Source organism: Octopus bimaculoides, chromosome 6 (genome assembly GCF_046866305.1).
Source record: "Octopus bimaculoides isolate indiv1 chromosome 6, ASM4686630v1, whole genome shotgun sequence".
Taxonomy (NCBI): domain Eukaryota; kingdom Metazoa; phylum Mollusca; class Cephalopoda; order Octopoda; family Octopodidae; genus Octopus; species Octopus bimaculoides.
In genome coordinates, this window is record NC_142933.1 from 5,756,710 (window position 1) to 5,765,173 (window position 8,464).

Consider the following 8,464-nt stretch of genomic DNA (forward strand, 5'->3'; position numbering starts at 1 on the left):
TTCCTGTAAGGGATTATTGATCAAATCAGACGTCGTTTTAATAGGAGGATTATCCAAGTTACTAACTAATCCGATTTATCAAACTTCTTATTTAAAACAAGAAAAGGATCTAATGAAAAAGGAGCATCAATCATAATAAGAGAGAAAAAGTTTAAACAAAAGAGATTGAGTGCGGTCACTAGAAATGGCAGCCAAATACTTCTGAAATTACACTGTATCATGTTTGTATTACACATTATGTTATGCAAAGTTACGTGGGTCTAAAACAAAATGCGTGTCTGATGTGGGTATACAATGAACATCAAATTATAAAATTCTTCAGTTTCGAATCATGTATGTAAACATATATACATACATACACACACATTATACACATACACGCACGTCATACACATACACATACACACATACACAAACTCAGACGCACAAATATTTATATATATATATATATACACTGAGAGGTAGAGACTGAAAGAGACAGAGACAGACAGACGGACAAACAGACATACAAAAAGCGAGAAACGGAAAATGAGTGAATGAAAATGAAAGAAAGAGGAAAATGCAGGATCGCGCATCTAGCCTTCTCATCACAGTGGCTGGCCAGGTTTCATGTATTCAAACAAAAATCTGTATACGCAGGTAGTGATAGATATTTGTGTAGACGTGAGCAGACGTAGATACGGTCTGGGGCCTTACATACTTTGGTCCGGTGAGTAATTGATGATAAGTCGGGTGATGCGAGGAAAGCACGCGTGAGCAGTTGCCTTCTATGAACGTAACAGATATGCTTCCAGGACAATGGTAGCATATCTGTCATGTTAAGACAATATGTAGGTTCCAGTACCATGGGAAATTTCCAAATCTTTTCAATCAGCCTACTTCTTTAAATACAACACAATATTCTACACACACACACACGCACGAACACACACACACACACACACACACACACACACACACACACACACACACACACACACAGGAAATATATATATATATATATATGAAGGGAAAGAGGAGGGAAATGTATATTTGTATATTTGTTTATATGAAGAGACGTATTTTGATTTCAATCTGGGATATATGAATTACAAATTGTAAGATGAGAGTAACAACCATAGAACTGATTGATTTTAGATGCATACCTGCTGTAATAGAAAACAAAACTGTATTTTTCACAAAAAGATGCAGTGCTTTCCTAAATTTCCCGGTGTTGCTAACAAGTACCTCAAACTAATAGACAAACGCAATATAAAGAAGACCTTCGTCCAATATATATATAAGCATACAAAGGTATATACTTTGGTCATTTGCTTATATGCAATAAAAGCATATGTGATAAACTCTTGTACAAGAATACAATTTGGCCAACAATATACATGTCACTTTCCAGGCCTGAAGCGTGTCCCTTTAACAGCGTTGTCTTCTTTCTCCATTGAAGAATAATTAAAATACTTATAAATATTTCATGTGTTTTTTTAAAAGATCTTTTTAAATATATATAGAGAGAGACAGACAGACAGATAGATTGATACAGGCAATCATCTAGCAATATATTCATATATATATATATATATATATATATATATATATATATATATATATATATATAAACATGCTAGTTTCCCGATTTCTCCTTGATTTATTTCTGTTCAACCCTTGATACATCCGTATAGTGCAACGCGCGCCTCGTTTGTTTATTTATTATAAAAAGTATTCTCAGAATATTTATGGTGTCACTCTTAACTCTATCTATTCTCTTACTCTAAATCCTTCCACCTCTACTCTTACTCTAGCTCTTCTTTCTCTCTCTTTCTTTTCTTGCTAATTCTTCTCTCTCTGTCTCCCTTTCTTTTCGTTCTTTCTCACGCTCTCTCTCCCCCTCTTTCCCTTTTTACTCTATCTCTTACCACTTCTATTGCTTTTCTATGTCATTCCCCACTCCTACCTTCGCTTTTCGCCCTTACCTGCCTCCTTTGTACCTTTCTCTCTTCTCTCTCTGTTTCTCTAATCCCTCTGTTTCTTCCATCTCTCTCTCTCTCTCTCTCCCTCTCTCTCTCTCTCTCTGTCGCCCTTCTTTCCCTCTCTCTATACTTCTTTTTCCCTACCACCTGACCGGTGTCCGCTGAGGCTGTGTGGTTCCTTTCTCGCCCTGACTTCGATGAGGCTCGTCAAGCTGGTCTGGGCTTCGGCTACGTCCTCTAGGACTTACTCCATTTTAGCTTTCTGCAACCCTGCTAAGTTCGTTCGATAGCTACAAACCTTTTTCTGTAATATTTTTCGTCGGTAGCTTTTACACAGTAGCTTAATAATTCCACTGGCCCCTGCAAAATTGCCCGGTCTCAATGGTCATGGCGCGTCCTTGATTCAGGAGGAAAACTGAACTGCGAATATACCTTGTATCTTGTCTTTGTCTAAAATTATCGTCCGCTTCGTCTTCGTGTAGTTCCCCGTTGTATTCTTGTTGAGTTTTGTCTGTTCAGTCGTTGATACAACCAGGTAGCGTAACACACCATGTTTGTTTACTTTACATATATACACTTCTATGAGTGTGTGTATGTATATATACATACATACGTACATACACATATATATATATATATATATATATATATATATATATATATATATATATATATATGTATATATACATATGTACAGTTGTATGTATGTATGTATATATACATGTATATATACATATATATATACACATATACATACATATATTTATAAATATATATATATATATATATATATATATATATATATATATATATATATATGAATATAAATAAATAAATAAATAAATATATATATGTATATATATATATATATATAAAATATATAGTTTTAGGGAAAATAACCAAGTTTCAAGAACTCATCGATGAAAATCCACTATCACATATAGAAAAATTAACAATTAAAACCTTTATATTATACTCATTTATTCTGCTTTTAATTGTTAATTTTTCTATATGTGATAGTGGATTTTCATCGATGAGTTCTTGAAACTTGGTTATTTTCCCTGAAACTATATATTTTATATATATTTTATCTATAAGGCTCAATTTAATTTTATTTTTTTATAAATTGATTTTAATTGATTTTTTACCTGTAATTTTGGATTATGTCTCTAATATTATTATTATTATTATATATATATATATACACACACATATATCATTCGCCATGATAGATCGCTAGCCACTACACACATTTTTTTTCTCTCCTTGATTCTTTCTGTGTTCCATTCTGTGGAAGAGCGTAGGCTCGAAACGTTAAAGACTTTTTCAATTCCTGAGCGTAATACGATTAGATCTGTTTGTTTTCTACACCACCTGTCTTCGTCTTTTGTTTTTCTTTGTGAATTCTTTCCATATGTATATATATATATATATATATATATATATATGATGTATGTATATATTTGAAGACATAAAGGGCAATAGGATATTAATCATAAAACAGCTTACTGCTTATTTCTGTGGACGTTGGTTAGGGAGTTTTATAGAATTTTGAAAGTACAATCAACTGTCACAACACTGTATATAAATCAAGTAACTGAAAGTTATTGCAAAAACAATGTCGATTCAACTTGACGTTAGTGTTTGCGAATATGCGTATGTTTGTATTTGTCATGCGCTTACAAGTGTGTGTGTGAATATGTGAGTGTGTGTGTGCGTGTTTGTGTTGGTTGTGTATGTCCGTGTGCGCCTATGTGTGTAGGTGCCAAGCTTTCGCAGTATTCAAGTGCAGGTTAGCGTGTATTTTGTATAAGATAACAGCATAAAGTAATGTATTATAATGTAATACAATGTAATATTGCAATATGTACTTGAGTAAAATGCGATTTCAAATCTAATGCAGCTTTCAATATTTGTAGCTAAGTAAGTAGTGTTGTTTATTTTCTTACAGAATCTACAAAAAATAGAATTACTTTTTGTAAGGACCGAAAAACATCGCAGTAAATTTGAAACAACTTCTATATCTGCAACAGGACGCTGAATGTTTAAATGAGAAACGCTTCAAATGACAGCATCTCTTAACTTGTTCAAGATTCGTTCGTTAATGGTGCAAATACCGTAGCCATCATTCTTCGTAAAATTTCTAACTAAATTACACGCCATCTTTTTTTTTACATTTAAATATTGGCTTTCCTATTAATCGTAATTCTCGGTCGCTTTATTAGATACCTTGAGTGGAGATAATTGCAAAACAATTGCTTCATGAGGTGCTGCTATATATATATATATATATATATATAGCTCCAAGAAGCCATCGCCTCTAGCTAGCTATGTGACACACGAACCTGTGTCCTTTTATATATATATATATATATATATATAAATGTGTGTGTATGTGTGTGTTCGCGCATATACATATCCATTTACATATAGGCATGGCTGCAGGTCTGAGCTCAAACTACAAAAGAAGTACACACGCACGCATGCATGCACACACAGACGCACGCGCGCACACACACACATACACACGCACACACACATATACATGTGTATATTATATATGTAAATATGTATGAAGTTGTGAGTTTCTGTCAGAAATTTATAAATATCGATATATGCACTGACATATGCGGGTACATCAATTCGCTACGAACATCGGCGCAAGACCTGGAATTTCAATTAAACCAACCACTTATTTTAGCAATCACAAAAGTATTAAGAGTCAGGGGGACCTTGGTGGCATTTGCAAAGACTGCCGAAATACCGCTAAGCACTTTAACCGGCGTGCTAACGATTATTTTCTACTCTAGACGGAAGGCCCGAAATTTCAGAGGAGGGCGCCAGTTGATTAGATCGACCCCGCTACGCAACTGGTACTTAATTTATTAACCCCGAAAGGACGAAAGGTTAAGTCGAGCTCGGCGGGATTTGAACTCAGAAGGTAAAGACAGACGAAATACCGCTGAGCATTTCGTCCGGCGTGCTAACGTTTCTGCCGGCTCACTACCTTTGTATTGACATATATTAAAATAAACATAAATTATACATCGTGTTGCTATAATTATCTTCTATATCAAATACATATTCTTTCATAAGCAAAGGAACACACACACACGCACTCTCTCTCTCTCTCTCTCTCTCTCTCTCTCTCTCTCTCTCTCTCACACACACACACACACACAAACAGACGGACAGACATGTAGATGGACTGATAGATCTATAGATATTAATATGATTATATGGTTGCTTATATGTGCATGTGTGCTCGTGTAACTTAACCACTTTTAACTTTATATAAAAGCACTTTATATGTATGTTGGTATGTACGTATGTATGTGAGTGTGCATGCATATATACACATATATATATATATATATATATATATATATATATATATATATATATATATATATGTATATGAATTTATGTACAGCATAAAAGACTATTTACCTGCAGGTAGATTTAATATGGTTACAAAATTATGTGAAAGTGTTTCGTCGTAAAGAAAGGAAAATAAAATCTCAACGCACTCATAGTCAAACGTACATTAAAGTCGCAAATATCGCCGTTTCCCTCAAACACCCTCCCCACAAACACCCACACGTGTATTATAATTATATATATATATATATATATATATATATATATATATATATATATATATATATATATATATATATAAACATATATATATACACGTCTGTATGTGAATGTATATGTACTCAATCTAAATACACATAAGTATACACACAAATAGTGGAAGGCACGGAAAATCGAGCAGGCTCTGTAGCTAATTGCAACGGTTAAATGGAAAGTAACATTTGGAAATGTACTTAACCGAGATATACAGCTATGCGAACCATTAAAGTTTGCTTCATCTCTCGTCACGTCAACAGTTATAGTAACATAAATCAATAGTCCTCTCTCGCAAGCAGCCACTTCCGTATTTTGTAGATAACCAATGCTTTTTACGCTATAAACGAGGCGTTTTAAGGAGATGAATGGAACAGAACATTCCTAAAATGCAAAACACGAACAGTATTTTCAACAAATATATAAACAAATATTACTGGAGATAGGAATATAAATTTTATCTGCGGATACATGTACAAGCCTTTGCACATTTACAAACATACCTACATGTTCGCGCATATTGAGAGAGAGAAAAAAATATATGCCGTATAAGAGAATATTAATATGTGTATTGTATGTAGCGAACGGACATAATAATACTTATACAAATACATCCTATAAAACATTTACACATGTTAGCAAGCGCGGAGAGAGACAGAGAGAGAAAGAGGGGAACACACACATACATATATATATATATATATATATGTGTGTGCGTGTATGTGTATGTATGTGCATATATATCTATATATGCATTTATATATACATAAATATATAAACATTTACACACACATATATGCATGTTTATATATATACATATATATATATATATATATATATATAAACATATATACACACATCTATTTATATGCATACAACGCACACTCACACGGTCACTTTCTCTCTCTCTTTCTCTCTCTCTCTCTCTCTCTCACACACACACATACACACACACACCCACTCTCTCTCTCTCTCTCTCTCTCTCACACACACACACACACACATACACACATACTTAGTGGGGTTAGCACAACGATGCATATATAAAATATTGTAGCTATGCAAGTAATAAACATAAGACATAAAACGAAACCCAAAAAATATTTTAAAATGTAACAACACCATATGGATTATGTAGAAAAGATAAATTTCCTCATATTTCCATGCAGATCTAAGAAGACTAAACGTCCATAAATAAAAAAAAAAACTCTGTGTGGTTTACCCGTAAAATATATATATATATGTATAAAACAAACAAAAACACATCTTAACAACTTAGCAACATGTATGTGAAGGAATAACTAACAGCGTGTGATCCCCGTTGCTTATATAGCACATAGTGAATCGTTGTTTTACTTTCATTTTTAATCGAGCGTGATTTACACTGGATAGGAAAACACTGTGTTATATATGCATGTCATATCCAGTATTATAATTAATATGATGTTTATTTCGGTCACTTTGTTCTATTAGTCGTCCTATTGGCTGTAGTGGATTCCAGTGTGTTTGTGAGTGTGTGTCTGTAGAGAGAATAACTGATGATGTATAATATTACCAGTGAATATCAATTTCTTTTATATGGATTAGCTGCTACATATTTGCTGATCTTGTTATGTAACTACTATCCAGTCAACTTTCGTTTCGTTTTTGTTTTTTTAACTCTAGAACAGTATAAGTCAACCATAACATTGATCGAAATCGCTCCGGCAATGACACTAGCTATATTATTTTTTAGAACGTTTCTTACGTCGGAATACATTATATAATGTGTTCTTTCTTTTTTGGTCATATGTTTAGGAATATTTGGTTCCTAATCCTTGCGGTATGGCAACAATATGTAGGGTTCTGTCCTTACCGCATTTAAGTATAGCCATATCTTGGCTGGATCGAATGCAAACCTAGAGTGAAATGATTGTGAGACTTGTCTAAGACTAAAAATTGAAATTGCATTTTCAGTTCAGCGAGATTTGTTTAACTGTTGTTCGCCTACGAAGCTGACTTCATCACATATAATTTATTCAATTCTCCTTTTCGAGTCGTAAATCGGACCCCATTGAGAACATATAACTGCATTTTAATCCAACATTAGCCTGTACCATACCATATAATTTTTAGACCTCATACACCTTAGACATCATGGCCAAATGTCTCCAATTCTTTAGATATAGCGCCGTTGTTTGCAAAGAAAATTATTTGCTATTAGTAGGTGAACCAATGACCAGGTTTGGTATTTATCATTGTTTAGTAAATGAACAAGGGATTTGTCTGTTTTAGGACAGTTTCTCTTAAGAAAACCTGTTACATTTTCTGACTGTTGGGGAGAGAACTAGTAGTCACAAAATACATTAATGAATATTTATTTGTTTGATTTGCAATTCAATGTTGGATATTCCAGGATCAATACCGACATTTTTTACTCCTGAAACATCAAATAAGACGTTCTGTGCATAGTAAGCACAGCATCACGTAGAAAATGGATGGAATTGATGGTCAGATGAGAAGGAATACCTTCAAGAACTCTAATATAAATATGGTAGATCTGATAGTACTCTGGGAAACCAATATTCATGATTCGTTCCTTAGGAAAAACAGAAACTTTAATACAGTTTTAAAGAATTGTGAAAACAATGGGATGGTAACTCAAATACCTAAATACCTTTTTATACAGATAAGGGTTAGGGAATTTGATGGAGCCGGGGGTATTCGATGCTAAGCGAACATAACGTAACCGGCGAAAGTGAGAAAAAATGTTATAAGAAAATTGTTAGAAGCCGATGAGAAAGTGGATCAGTGCATTCACGATCATTGTTCAAGAGAGAGAATGAGTGGTAAAATGAGAATGAGTGGTAAAATGAGAATGAGCATTA